Raw genomic sequence first — 15,831 nt, 5'->3', positions numbered from 1 at the left:
AGACATTCTGTTGACAGTAACTGTGCAACAGTATGAAGCAGCAGCTGAGGCTGTAGAGAAACCTAATGACCTGCAGCATGCTCTGGACTGTTTACCACTGCAAGGCACAATGTGAATGCATTTTATTTCACATTGCTGGACTTTGAATGAGAATTTGTGATTATTTAAAAGTCAGCACAAAGATCACTAAGCATTGATTTCTACTGAGCATGAGAGCCTACCCGAAAGCAGTGCGGAGACTGTGCACTTGCTGGGCACGTGTGAGAGTTGGACAAGACCCTTTGTGTTATGTGCTGTGCAGCATGCACTGTTGTAGGGCATTTTCCATCCCAGGGTAAAGAAGGAGAATAGCTCAATGTGTTCCCTTTAATGCAGCCACAGTGGTTTGTACAGGTGTTGGAGCCAAGTTTCAGGCCTTGTTTCTGCACCTTACGTTCCAAGTTTTATCTATAGAGGCAGCAGGAATGGATGTTGAACTTGGTGATGTTGGGGCTCGATCATGGGCTCCTTATACGCCAGAGCGCAGGCTCACAATAGGTCCATGCTCCTGCTGAAATGACACTGTGTGAAGCACATACAAGGATACTGAACAATGGTTACATTTTCATGTTCTGAGCTGAATAGTGTACATACTGATCATACACTAACTTGTAGATTTTATGACTTAATGTATGCCATGTAGGCAGAGCTGTTTCAGCAAAACCAGCATATGCTGGTGGAGGCGGTGGAAGACGGTGGCAGTGTCTTCCCACCGCTAGCTTGCTGTATGCGGAGTCAAATTGTCAAGTGAGAGACTAGTAGCGCAATTTTAATTAACAGCGCATTTTAAGATTTGTGGTGTTTTAAATTACTCAGCGCACGTTTTCTAGAGAGCGCGGCTCGAAATTGTTTAATTCCCTTTTAAATACCTGCATTATCACTATTATAACTTCACCGGAGTGCTGACCCGATTCCTCTTCCTGCCCGCCTCGGTCCGACTCGGTAATTCATTACCGTTGTGCGGAGGGCGGACAGGTGAGGGCCAGGCACTTCCGGGAGCGGTTAGCGCTCTAGTTGTCCACTGGGGGCTACTTAGCCATCGCCTCTCCGGAAGCGCGCAGCGATTGCGCGCAGCCTCATTGCAGCCGAAGACCAGCCAAAGAGCTGCCCGTCTGCGCCCGTCCGCGACAGGACGTGGCGACGGGGCATGACACTTACAACATGCCGCCTTTACGAGCGGATAACCATATCAGGTATGAGGCTACCTTTCTGAAAACCTTAAACCAACAAACATCTCCGTGCTATTCAGAGGATAGCAGACCCTGCTTTGTAGGACCGTTTTCATGCAAAAGATGTCATTACTCCTCTATGCCTTTCACTGAATCCCATATACCTAGCAAGTCACCTCATGATTTGCACTGTATCCTAATTAATGCTCGCTCAATGCCCAAACATCAAATTGAGATCTGGGATTTAATACATTCTTTGACTCCAGATCTCTGTTTCATCACTGAAACTTGGCTAAAGCCCCACACGGTATCTGCCATTGCATTGGGAATACCTCTGGGATACAAACTTCATCATTCCGACCGTCCTGACAAAATTGGTGGCGGCATCGCCATAATTTATAAAGAGTCCTTCAAACTAGACATTTTGGACAAACAATGTTGCAAAGAAATGGAAACTATGGTTTTCAGAATTATTTTCCCAAACAGAAAAGCTAGTAAAGGCGTACTTATATACAGACCACCCCCTCCTTGTCCCAATTTTTCTACATCTCTCTTAGAGATGCTTGGCCCCCATATACGGGCCAATGAGGATTTTCTCCTTCTTGGAGATTTTAATATTCATACTGACCAACCTGACTCCATAGGCGCTAAAAGTTTGATTACCGACATGAACACCATCGGTCTGACACAAAAAAATCAGGATCCCACCCATGAAGGTGGACACTGCATTGACCTGATATATACCAACTTTGACAACATACTGTGTCATAAACCCATCCAACTCAATTGGTCAGATCATTTCTTACTACAATTCACAATCTTTAAAGCCAATGCAGGTCCCCACAAGAAACCACTACCCCCCTCTATACGCAGACAGTGGCATAAACTTACACTGGAGACGTTACAAAAGGTGTGGGAAAAACCCGAGATTAGAGACACCGAAGACGTAGAACACAAGTTAACTATGTTCCAACAATCTCTTACAACAGCCATTGATAAAATTGCTCCCCTGAAAACATTCAAACAACTTCCTGTAGCTAAGCAGGAGAAATGGTATACCGAGGCCCTTAGGAAAGAGAAACAAGAATGCAGGAGGATAGAAAAAAGGTGGAGGAAATCACACTCTGAGGAGAACGAAAAGGCACACCGTGCAGCGCAAAACAACTACTACAAACATATTAAAGCTGCCCGCAAAAACACTATTGCTCAACAACTATTAGAAGCAGGCAATTCTCCTAAAGAATTGTATAGGATTTTGGAAACTTTCACTAAACCCATGGCCTGCACAAGCCCAGATGACTTCTCACAAAATCTATGTGAAGAGGTCTCATTATACTTCGAAAACAAAATAGAGGCAATCTATGAAAAAATTCTGGCATCCCAACCAAATAGTGATACCATGAATACCTCCTCCCCCAATAACAATACCAACTTCACTTTAACCACATTTCCTCCTGTCAATACCGAAGAGCTCCACACAATTATGACCCAAGTAAAATCTGGCTCACCGAATGACCTCATTCCTGCCAAAACCCTGACTTCTCTCCGCACCTTGCTAGCCCCCCACATTCAGGATGTAATAAATCAGTCTTTGAAAGAGGGAAAAGTACCAGCTGAGTGGAAAAATGCAGTGGTGAACCCCATCCGCAAGAATGCGGCACTCCCGTGGACAGAGCTTTCCAACCTCCGTCCCATCTCCCTTCTGCCTTATTACAGCAAGATGGCCGAGAAACACGTTAATGCACACCTGTCTAGTTACATCGAGGCAGCGGGCAGCCTAGACCACTCGCAATCCGGTTTCAGGCCTAACCATAGCACCGAATCAGCTCTCCTCTCAGTGACAGATAACATCAGAATGTCACTTGACAGGGGGAGCTCAGTGATTCTGGTGCTATTGGATTTGTCCGCTGCCTTCGACACGGTGTCGCATAAAATTCTTCTCGACCGTCTGAAGGCAGTGGGAGTAAAAGGGACCGCCCTTGCATGGCTTGAAAGCTTTCTTGAAGACAGACAACAAGGGGTCAAACTAGGCTCTCATAAATCTGTCTGCAGGAAGCTTACCAAGGGTGTGCCACAGGGCTCATGCTTGAGCCCCACGTTATTTAACGTATATGTGGCCCCTTTGGCAGAGATTATAAGATCCTACGGGTTCTCTCCAATCTCCTACGCTGACGACACTCAGCTGCTGTTTCCCTTTCAGACCATCACTCCTGCTGTCATGAAATCCTTCCAAGATGGCATGAGAGCAGTGGCGGGATGGATGGCTCAGAACTTCCTCCAGTGCAACGTGTCCAAAACGGAGGTCATGTTGTTCGGAGGGGCCACTTTGCTCTGGTCGCCAGATTGGTGGCCACTTGAGCTAGGACCTGTCCCAGCGCCCAAACTCACCATCAAAAATCTGGGAGTACGCCTAGACCAAGCTCTGATTATGAAAGATCACGTCAGTCAGGTTACAGGAACATGTTTCCGTACAATAGGTCTTCTACGGCGTATCTTCCCCTTCCTACCCAACATCTATAGGAAAACGCTGGTACAGGCACTAATCCTTGGACGAGTGGACTATTGTAATAGTCTACTCATTTCCGCCAACCAGGAACAACTACGCAGACTGCAGGTGGTGCAGAATACTGCGGCAAGACTCATCCTGAATGCTCCCCCCGCACCCCTTCCCGCCCTCTTCTCTCCCATCTCCATTGGCTTCCAGTGCAACAGCGTATAAACTTCAAAATGTGCTGCATTATGCACAAATGCATATATGGATCCGGCCCCAAATATCTAAGAGAAACTTTTCTTCCATATTCTCCTGGACGGGCTCTGCGCTCCAGCAACACCATGCTGCTGCATGTTCCTAAAGTCTCCAAAGCAAGACAGGGGGGGCGTGCCCCCTCCTATAAAGGCCCCTTGTTGTGGAATTCTCTTCCACCTCAGTTGAGGCTAACTCCTAATCTCTTTTCCTTTAGGAAAAAATTAAAAACTCACCTGTTCTCATACGAATAACATGGCCACTCTCTTTGTCACCTCACTTACTACAGTCTGCCCAATTCATGCAAGCTACGCGCGGAGATACCCCTTCGGGGCTGATTCAGGCGCGATACAAGACTATAAATAAATAAATAAATGCAACCCTTATGGGCCTGCAAGTGGGCACTAAATATGTTCATCATGACATGGCCCCTAACCCTTTGGTAAGAGGGGATGTGGCTGTTTTAAGCGTACTTTTCAGGCTATGATGATGTAAATAAGAACAGTGCGGCGCTTTATGGAAGGACATTAATTCAGGAGGTATTTGTATGTATAGTTATAGTTGATGCATAAGTCGTGATACCTGAGCTTTCAGAAAGCAAATCTTGGTCCCAATCTCAGTGCACAAACCTATTTCCCTCCTATCTTTTCTGCATGAACAGTTCTACCACAGTGGCGGGTTTCTCTGCTCACGCAGGTATACACACTATTAGTAAATGTGGACGGGATAAGAGGGTGCGAGGGGAAAACGGGGAATAATTACTACTAAATGGGAGGAATTTGGGGAGATTTAAGGAGGGATTTGGGACATGCTAATACAAAACACACTCCCACAAAAGAGTAAAACAATTTCAGTCCGCAAAATGCTAATATAAATATACTACATCCCTAAACGTGTCAGAAAAGGTTCAAATATATAAATATATTCCTGCCCCTCCTTGAAGGAAGTCATGCATCACCCATGGCCAACCACCGGTACTGCAACATACTCCGATAGAAAATAATAAAGGCATGGAATTAAAACAACCCCCTATAGGAACTAATGTTAAATTCACTAAATTAGTATGACTTTTAAAATTATATATATATATAGGGCTGACATTCTATCAATAACTCTGACCCATAACATGGTTAATCAATGAGATGAGGCGGAAGGATCTTGCTGTTTTTTCCTTCCCAGAAGCCTCCATCTCCTTCAAGCGCGGCTGTGCTACTCCCTTCTGCCACCCACCGGTCCTGCTTTCACCCGTGTGGCCCAATAAGTGCCTTATATAATGTTTAGGTGTGTGTGTATGCATGATTTCATGGGTATTTACACGTATGTGCTGTGACTGGGTGAGTGCTAGTATGTGAGCGTATGTGCTAGTGAACAGTTTGGTGTCAGTATGTGTGTGCACATGTATGTAACTGGGCGGGTGAGAGTATGTCTGTGCATGTGATTGGATAGGAATGAGTATGTATGTGCGTGTGTGCTAGTGAATGGATGGGTGTATGTGTTTGCTTGTGGATGGATGGGAGTGCGTGGTTGTGTGTATGTGATTGGATATGAATGAGTATGCATGTCCGTGTGTGCCTGTGAATGGATAGGTGTGAGCATGTGCGCATGAGTGTGCTTGTGAATGGATGGGAGTGAGTGTGTGCGCGTATGTGGTTGGGTGGAAATGAGTGTGCGCATGTGTGTCCTCCTCACTGCTCCTCCAAATTACCAGCGCAAATGACAGGGACCCTTTCTGCATCTGCGACCTTTATTTAAAGGCATCATGAGATGTGCATTTGACAAAGTTTGTTTTCTTCTGAATGTCTTCATTACTAACCCTAAATGCCTTTCTACAATTCCTTGTAATTACAAAACAGTTGCATTGCTTCTGTAATTTGTAAAGTTCCCTGATATCAGTATTAATCTAGGGCCAGATGTACGAAACACTGGTCATACTATATTTAGCAACCATTGTGGAATTTTGAGAACTGATCTATGCACAAATAGGTTGGTTCCAAAAATTCCAAATCATAATGGGTTGTGACCAGCCTACTCCACCAACATTCATTAGGTAGGGCCCAAACTGTGGCTCATTACTTTTGGTGGCCGTCCTAGGGAAGTGGCCTACTAGGGTCAGCAAACCACCATGTCTGAGATCACTTTTTAAATACACATACATTTCTTTAATTACAGTCCGTATTCCTTGAATTAAACGGGACAATGGTTAAAAAAAAAGTTTGAAAGTTTTTTACGTTTTTGGGAAAGTAGGCAGTGGTTCACTGGACCACTGTTCCTTCCCAACAAACTGTGTTTAACATTCACAAAGGAAAGACAGTCCCAATGGAACCTACTCCCTTTAATGAATGGCTTGCCATTCCATGTTGGGAATTGGTAAAATGTCCATGATTTTTTTTTACAAGATTTAGGTTGCAAAACATTGAAACATCCCAGGGGAAATCTCGATTTGAAAAGTATGTCTTAAACATGCCCCTTCTAAATAGCAATGATTAATGCCCTTCAACACCAATTTTGGGATTCAGTAACCTGTTACTGAATCACAAAATGGGTTTAGTACATTGCAAAAAGAATGTTTACAGTCGCAAACTATGACCTGGAGCACAAACATTCTTTGTACACCTTCCACTGGATTAGCAAACCAAATCTATTCTTATTCTTACTTTTTCTATTTTTTTCCTTAGGCTATCTTTTATTTTTGTGAATAATTTTCTATCTTTGTAACAGGAAGTGACAACAAATTACGACAGGAAATGTAGTTTGTAGCCCAACTCCCCACTGAATGTTTACCAAAATAGCCACTCTTAAACTGGTTTGTGCCATCACTAATAGGCACATTTTTATGACAAGTTGTGTAGTGGATGCAGGACTGAGCACACAATAATACATGGTTAGCTCGTGATCTCGCTTACATGGTTAGTTTTCTACAGGACTTCAACCTACACCTCATTGGACTTCACCCTAAATCTCATAGGGTTGGTGAAGAGCTTCCTTTTGGGGGGTTTTCTGGTTGTGGGATTACCACTTAACATAAAAAGTTTTTTTTGTAGATCAACAAAGTTTTATAGTTTGTGAGAAGTTTAAAGGCAGTAACAAGATGGGAAGTTGCCCAGTACCCCCAGTCTTCCAAGTGGCCAACTGGAAAAGTGGCCTTTCTCTTTACCTCCCCTCTATTTCTTTTATCCCAGCCACGCTCCTTCTCTCCGTCTCCCTCTGCTTTGCACACTTTCTGTCCCTATCCAGGATCATCCTAAGACGTTTGGAGACACTGGGCACATATTTTATTTGCAAGCCAGTCATTTCTGAAAGGTCAAATATAATGCAATATGGTTTGGCCTTTCGCAGGCTTAAATTAGCAGAAATTGTGCAGTACAATCCTATATTGTTCCACACCGGAGCCCAAGAAATCCTTAAAACAGCATGGACGGCTTAGGGTATCTTATAGCGCCCGAGTCTGTATAACTCACAGTGTGCCATTGAGAAAGCCTGGTAGCACTTTTTGCAGTGCTGCGGGCAGGGTTGTGTGGGTGGGGCTGGGATTTATTGGGAGTGGTAAAGTTTTATGGCAGATTCATTCTTCAAAGCAATTTACATAAGTAGGTAAGGTAAGCGCTTTCCATAGGAAGGCTTGTTCTAAAAATAGGACAGAGACATAAGACTCCAGGAAGATGCTAGGAAGCTGCGTTAGAAAATATTTCCCCATATAAAGATTAGAGAAATCATGGGGCCGCCCAGCAGCAGATGGGGAGAAGCAGGTGGGTGCGACTTATCCAGCACTGTGCAGGAACATATGCCTATAGAGAACGGGTAAGAGGGAGAGAGAAGACGCCCACGTGTGTCACTTACTGCTCATAAACACTCCTTGCCGTGTAAGAGCACCAGGACCCTGTGGATGCCCAGCCCGGGTTAGATAAGAGCTCTATCTATATACATATATGTTGGTATCGGTTTTTACAAGTCCAAGCCAGATTAGAGCAATGCATTATCAGGCCCTGCCCGTATAGGAGCACTAAATACCAGGCCCCAGCTGTGATAAAACAATGGCTATCCAGCCCTAGACAGATAGGAGCACAGCACTAAATATTATCTGTAAGTGTGGATGTCTGACGGTGTGCTTGTGTGCCCTTGGGCATGTGTGGGTGTATGATAGTTTGCATGGGCAGCATATTTTATTTATTTATAAAATTTCTATAGCGCACAATTACCTTCCGGTGTCTCGCCGCTGGAGTTCACAGAGATTGCAAGGGGTTCCTACTTAATTTTACTGGTCAAAAAGCCAAGTTTTAAGGTGTTTTCGAAATATTAGTAAAGATGAACTGAATTTAATATGAGGAGGAAGCGCGTTCCATAATTTCGAGGCAGCAACCACGAAGCGTTTGTCTCCGCATGTTGCTTTCATTGTGCGTGGGATGTTAAGCAGTTGAAATGCCGATGAACGTAAGGATCGGTTGGGTTTGTAGACACTGATAGATTTTATGTGTTTGGGTTTCATACGGTGGGTTTCATATGGGTTTCTGTGTGGGGGGAATCTGATGGTGTGTCAGGGGGAATCTGAGGCTGTATAGGGGTAGTCTTATGGTGCGAGCGGCTACATGATGGCATGTCTGTGGGCTTTTAATGGTGGCATGGTCAGTTTCAGCCAATAGGGCTATGTTTTGGGTTTGAGAATGCAAATCAAAGGGTACAGCTATCTCTATTTTAACTCTTTAGGCATGGCTTGACTGTTTTTCTAATTATTATTATAGTGCAACCTAATGTCAATGCAGGCAGCCTTGCGCCATGGTGCAAGGATGCTTGTGTTAGAGACAGTATTGTTTTTGTGCAGAAAGGGGCTCAAGAATGCCCCAGCATTATCAATAAGTGTAAGAGTCCACCAGCTTGGAAAAACTACCTCTGGGCACGTGCACAACATTGTCGACGCACTGTCATAGTTTCAGCGCTAAGCGCTATTGCTCACTGTAGCCGGTGTGCACAGATGGAAGTAACCCTGCAGCATGCGAACTCTCAACTGTCTGTAAGAGTCAAACTATGCAGCAATATTACACTTGCGTACACTTACACACAGTAAATGCCCAGCTGCACAGTTGTGTAACTGTCTCCAGTATGGAAGTATTTCATCTGGGTTTTGATTAAGCCCAACGAAATTTAAATTACGCTGGCATTATGTGCTTAATTACAGGAATTTGACGTTATACGTATTATGTGAAATTCCAGAAATTATCCTATTATGCCCGTCACATAATTAATCTGCCATTTGTGGCCAAATCATAGTGCAGGAACAACCAGGATGCAAGCAGATGTTGTTCATGGCCATTGTGGTTTTCGTGCTATTTTTTAAACAACTGATTTGCATTTTGTGTAATAATGGGTACCTTTCCCAAAATTTCACATAATTTCATTAAAGCAATTTTCGCACACCCCAAGTGTAAGTGCTTAACTGGGAAGTAAGAACCCCACTGTGTCTAAATAGAGCCCTGTTCATCAAAGTTGAGACTGTGAAAGAGTGTCTTTCTGAGCAACAAGGTCGCCATAGTGGATTAGTGCCCACCATTCAGCAAGCTTCACATTGGGTTTACTCAGGGACGTTTAAAGGACTTTGGGGGCCCAGGGCCAAATGTATTTTGGGGGCCGCTGTTCAGAACAGCTTTGATTTTATGATCCAGTTTCACCTCTTTCATGCCCTCTTTGTTCAAATTCTAAATGTGTGTACGTACATCTAATATTCAGGGATAGTGATGTGTGTTTTCAGCATCACAACAGAGTAGTAGCTCAATAATATTACTGCAAATAATCTCTGTCACAACCTCCCATTTCTCATATGTGAGGTCCTGTATTGATTTAAAAGAGACTTTTTATATGGATTTTGCATGAAACAAGTATATTTTGTCTGAAAAATGCCTGTAATAGACTCTCACACATTAAAAATAAATTATAGGAAAACGCAATTTACAATAATCTGTTTCAAAATGATTGAAGGTCATCAGGGCAAGACTCTGCAGAGCAAAGCTGACTCTATCTGGGGGCCCCTGAAAGGCTGGGCCCTGGGCCAGAGCACACTTTGCCAATGCCTTAAAACGTCTCTAGGTTCACTGTGTGCTTCTCACTCTGTATTAGCACAGCATTTTAGCAAGATGCTAATGGTGTACAAGGCTCCACATTACAGGAGTATTGTCTCTGTGTATGGGTGGGGTGGGTAACGCTGTACAACGGTGTCGATTTGATCTGTATTTCCAACTGTGCAGAATTAACCCCCAGTGGATGTCTAACCACACAGAAAAGCCTCAGTAAGAAGCATTCAACTGTGTAAAAGGATCCCCACTATGTGTACATATAGCCGCTGTGCATACATTTCCAAGCGCGCAGATTAATTACCCCAGCTATACAATGGTGCTCAGAGCCGTCCTATATCGGTAGCTGTTCAATTGTGCCAGAATACACACAGGCTCTAAATGTCCAGTTATGTATATTTTCGCACACTGGGCCATATTATCAAGAAAGGGCGATACATTATCGCCGCTTTTATCGGCAGGAAACTGCCGCTAAAGCGTCAATAATGGGCTTGATAATATGCCCTTGTGAATTCCAATAGAAGCCCATGTTCTGGTCGAACATGGGCTTCTATTGGAATTCTCAAGGGCATATTATCAAGCCATTATCCCCGCTTTAGCTGCAGTTTCCTGTTGATAAAAGCGGCGATAATGTATCGCCCTTTCCTTGATAATATGGCCCACTGTCTATAAGTAGGGCATCGTTGGGCATCACTGTCCACCTTATAGAAGGGCTCTCAACCCCCGGCTTAACATACGGGTCCCTACGAAGCATCTGGATGGATGTAGGATTCCTCATTAACAATAACTCAGCAATCTTCCCTTTGAGCTTCGACATTTGTTTGTCAATTAAAGAAAAGGTGAGTACTTAGCACACTGCAGTAGAGCTTTATCATCGCGGCCCCTTAGGGCATTGTAGCTACTGTTTGCAGTGTTCTCCGTGCTCTTTCAGAAGACAGACACTGCAATATGCAGGGATTTAGACAAAGATGGAAGGAAGGGATTAGACAAATACAAAAACCTCAGGTAAAAGAAAGAGCGGGAAAAGAAGGGAAGGAGTTTCTCTCATAAGAAAAAACGGAGAAAAGAAAATACTGCAAAAAAAATGGGTCAACAGAGAAACAATAAAAATGGGAATCACAGAGAAGTATTAAAAATAGGGAGGAGGTTACCACGATAAGGAAACCGAAAAGATGAGGTTGAACAGATAAAGAAATGGGGAGGGAAAATCCGGAACCACGGGGTGAAAAGCTCAAAGTAATACAAAAATAAAACAAGAAAAAAGAAGTAAAAAGTGAGAAGGACAACATTGGAAGAAATACAACTGAGAATCAATACAATCGAAAAATTCAAGGTGCACTCAGAATGCGCTCGTTACAGGCTTAAAGGAATATGGTACTTTCACCCTAAAAGGGCTTCCTAATGGCATAGCAGAGGCATGTCAGGACTGCGGAGATTGGATCACATTTACTCCTGCGTCTTCGGCTTCTTCCATGGTGTCTACAGCTGAGTCTGAAACATTAGTCCTGGACCTGGCCTGCATGGGTCCCTCATCCCACTGGGTTGGGCACGGTCACCGCTCACCATCCTCTAAAACACAGATTAAGCGATCTCCCACCCTAGGAGCTTCATATTTAAATATGTTTGTGTTTCAGGATTTTTCAGGACTGTCCCCTTTCAACAATTACTCGACTAGACTATTACAGTCACATAAAAAAGCTGGCACTTCCTTGTAGCTGAAGGCTACCAGCCCCTCTGTGGTGTGCTACGTGATGGGCACCGGTTGGTGTCTTACCTCCATCCTTCACCCATCATCCCTTTTTAATGCCCTGAAGCAGACAAACAACTTCCGCAAGGACAGCCAAATAACAGAAAAAATACCTTAAAGTAAGTCTTCTACCTGTCTGAAGACTGATGCTTCACTCTTGACTCAGTTGCTTTGGCTTATCGACTGGTTGAGCTCAGTCTGTGAGGAGTTCCCCAGAGAGGATATCGTAGAAGTGTGAGTGAGAAAAGGCAGATTGCACAGTCGGTGGATGTTGCAGTTATACTGGGCGCCAAAAATATAGAAAATGCGACGAAATGACACTTCGTATGTTGGTTAATGAGCAAACAGGAAAGCCAAACATATCGACGGGCATCGGCTTAAAGGTCACGGAGCGACAACAGACGGACAGCGTCTGACTATTAGGAACACACAAGGACAAATAACTGCTCATACAGCCCTTCCCAGATAACATCACTGACTACCCCCCGCCGGCGCCGGCTCTCTGTGGGTGTGAATTGTCAATGATAGTCTGATGTTTGCCTTAAGTAGGCCCTCCCGACCACTTGTTGGTATACAGTTGTAATTGGGGTGCAGTGGGGACTCCAGTGACGCAGCGCGTGCTGCACAAATCCTAGCACCATGGACGAGGCGTGGAAGATGGTGGCACGTACCGCTCGTGGTATTGAGATAATGGCAGATTCCTAACCTGGAGAGACAAGATGGCGTCCGCGCGTCCCCCAATTCCTTCCATGCACTTTGCTGTTCTTGCTCCTCAGTTTAGCAATAGCTTGTTCTGGGTCACTGGATAGTCAATGATGACCATGCTCATCTAAAAGAGCCTCGTACAGCTATGCGTTACTCTCTTGTTTTTTGTTGTTGTGTGTTTAGTCAGCAGGAGTCAAAATGCGCATCACAAGGAGTATAATTTTGAATTACACTTCTCAAATATTTTCCTCTTTTTTGTCTTCTGAAGCTTCGCAGGAGGATTCTTCCTGTGAAACCTACGTATGCAGAATACCACCAGAGCCTAGAAATTGCTTTCTGTAGGGTGGGGTGAAAGGCACATCAATAAGTAAAGCCTTCATGGAATACTGATAAAAACACGCTATTGTAAGGGCCTTCAATGGGACACAGCACTCACTGCCCTTACTTCACACCAACCAATAGGAACCCTTCTACTAACTCATTTCTGCTTCTTATTACACCTTGGAAATCAGGGGCAAACATCATGAAGATAGTGAACATGAATACCTGGATGAATCTTGAAGCTACAGGCGCCTTCAAAGAGGAGACAAAAAAAAGTGTATTTGTTGCTGAGATCTCTTCCTTGATGCAGCTGCAATCTTATTGAAGTGCCAAGAGGCACCTATTTAGGGTTTGACTTTTGGGGGGGTAATAGTCAAGATTTACTCTTAAAGACTGGTGTGGGGGTAGAATATCTAGTTCGAGCAGAACATATTAGATTGCCTAAGTATCATTATTAGTTTTATTTGATAAAAAATAATACACATTTTATAATGTAATGAGCAAACATTTGCAGCAACTTTTTATAAATTCTGCGGCACAGAGATTACTTGACGCTCTTCCGGTAAACAAAGTGCTACCACTTTCTACGTTTAGCAGCCAAGGGATTGTGGAAGGAAAATCAGGGTGGTGATTGATGAGGTAAACATTTTTATTGAGATTTACCAAAGTGTCGAGTTTGCTTTCACTAACAGCACTGCTGTTCTTTCTCCTACAGAGTCCCGGCCAGATGGTTTGCAAGTTCCACTTTGGTTGGGCTGCGCTGCAGAATACCATTTTTAGTCTCAGCCAGACTTTGCAGCGTTAATCACCTCACAGCAACACAGGCACACATTATCTCAGGTTCTAAGCACACAAGGCAGGCTACCTCCCCAGCAAGGCACAGCAGAACAGATTTTCTTTTCAGTCCTGTGGATTTGCTCCTAATGCTTAATAGTAAAACAGCCATGGATTCCGCGTCTGGTTCAGTTGTTTGTCTACACACGTGTGCCGATCTTCAAGGAGTCAAAAAGTGACACCTGGAAAGTGTTACTAGCCTGCTTAAAAACCGATCCAGAGGGCAGTTGGATTTACCAAATGTACAATCAAATGTAAAATTCAACCCAAACCTCTTTAGTGCATGTACCTTTTCAGCTATCCACATTACCATAGCAACGATTTGGGGTGAAACTCTTGCTTTGCTCATTGAGTATTGCAGTCCCTGCCTTTAGCACTAAGAACAATATACAGGGCTTTTTGAGGAGTGCAGCATTTGGAGGCACTATCGGAGTGTGCCGTTTTGAGTACACTATCGGAGTGTGCCATTTGGGGTGCACTAGCGGAGTATGCCTTTTAGGGTGCACTATCGGAGTGCACCGTTTGGAGGCACTATCAGAGTGTGCCATTTGTGGTGCACTATCGGAGTGTGCCATTTGGGGTGCGTTATCAGAGTGTGCCATTTGGGGTGCACTATCAGTGTGTGTTATTTGGGGTGCACTATCGGAGTGTGCCATCTGGTGTGCACTATTGGAGTGTGTCATTTGGGGTGTACTATCAGAGTGTGCCATTTGGTGTGCACTATCAGAGTGTGCAATTTGGTGTGCACTATCAGAGTGTGCAATTTGGTGTGCACTATCACAGTGTGCCATTAGGTGTGCACTATCAGAGTGTGCAATTGGGGTGCACTATCAGAGTGTGCCATTTGGTGTGCACTATCACAGTGTGCCATTTGGTGTGCACTATCACAGTGTGCCATTTGGTGTGCACTATCAGAGTGTGCAATTGGGGTGCACTATTGGAATGTGCCATTAGGTGTGCACTATCAGAGTGTGCCATTTGGTGTGCACTATCAGAGAGTGCAATTGGGGTGCACTATTGGAGTGTGCCATTTGGGGTGTACTATCGGAGTGTGCCATTTGGGGTGTACTATCGGAGTGTGCCATTTGGTGTGCACTATTGGAGTGTGTCATTTGGGGTGTACTATCAGAGTGTGCCATTTTGTGTGCACTATCAGAGTGGGCCATTTGGTGTGCACTATCAGAGTGTGCCATTTGGTGTGCGGTATCAGAGTGTGCCATTTGGTGTGCACTATCAGAGTGTGCCATTTGGTGTGCACTATTGGAGTGTGTCATTTGGGGTGTACTATCGGAGTGTGCCATTAGGTGTGCACTATCAGAGTGGGCCATTTGGTGTGCACTATCAGAGTGGGCCATTTGGTGTGCACTATCAGAGTGTGCCATTTGGTGTGCACTATCAGAGTGTGCAATTGGGGTGCACTATTGGAGTGTGCCCATTTGTATGCACTGTTCGAGTGCGCCATTTAGGGTGTACTATCGAAGTGTGCAATTTGGTGTACACTATCGGAGTGTTCCATTGGGGTGCACTATCGGAGTGTGCCATTGGGGTGCACTATCGGGGTGTGCCATTTAGTGTGCACTATTGGAGTGTGCCATTTGGGGGCACTATCAGAGTGTGCCATTTGGTGTGCACTATCGGAGTGTGCCATTTGGGATGCACTTTAGGAGTGTGCCATTTGGGGTGCACTATCAGAGAGTGACATTTGGTGTGCACTATCGGAGTGTGACACTTGCATGCACTATCAGAGTGTGCCATTTGGTGTGCACTATCGGAGTGTGCCATTGGGGTGCACTATCAGAGTGTGCCATTTGGATGCACTATCAGAGTGTGCCATTTGGTGTGCACTATCAGAGTGTGCCATTTGGTGTGCACTATCAGAGTGTGCCATTTGGATGCACTATCAGAGTGTGCCATTTGGTGTGCACTATCAGAGTGTGCCATTTGGTGTGCACTATCAGAGTGTGCCATTGGGGTGCATTATCGGAGTGTGCCATTGGGGTGCATTATCGAAGTGTGCCATTTGGTGTGCACTATCGCAGTGTTCCATTTGGATGTACTATCGGAGTGTTCCATTTGGATGTACTATCGGAGTGTGCCATTTGGATGCAGATTACAGGACAACCTGGAACCTGTACCTAGTTTTAGCCAGAATACAAAAGCTCCAACCTGGGAATAAGTATTGTAAGCCATATTGTGCTCTTAAAACGAGAAGAC

The 15,831-nt window shown here is 44.5% G+C and overlaps 1 protein-coding gene across 1 annotated transcript in view; it reads right to left on the bottom strand.

Moving 5' to 3' along the window:
* Nucleotides 1–12,199, bottom strand: part of LOC147750900 (regenerating islet-derived protein 4-like) — a 55,944-nt gene extending 43,745 nt beyond the window's left edge. Inside the window, exon 1 of the mRNA XM_086937218.1 lies at nucleotides 11,871–12,199. The gene's annotated coding sequence lies outside the window, so the exon portion shown is untranslated. The remainder of the gene's footprint in view (nucleotides 1–11,870) is intronic.
* Nucleotides 12,200–15,831: the final 3,632 nt, after the last annotated feature.

The sequence above is a fragment of the Lissotriton vulgaris genome, chromosome 1_1, assembly GCF_964263255.1.
Source record: "Lissotriton vulgaris chromosome 1_1, aLisVul1.2, whole genome shotgun sequence".
NCBI lineage: Eukaryota > Metazoa > Chordata > Amphibia > Caudata > Salamandridae > Lissotriton > Lissotriton vulgaris.
This window is presented reverse-complemented; position numbering and strand designations above follow the sequence as displayed.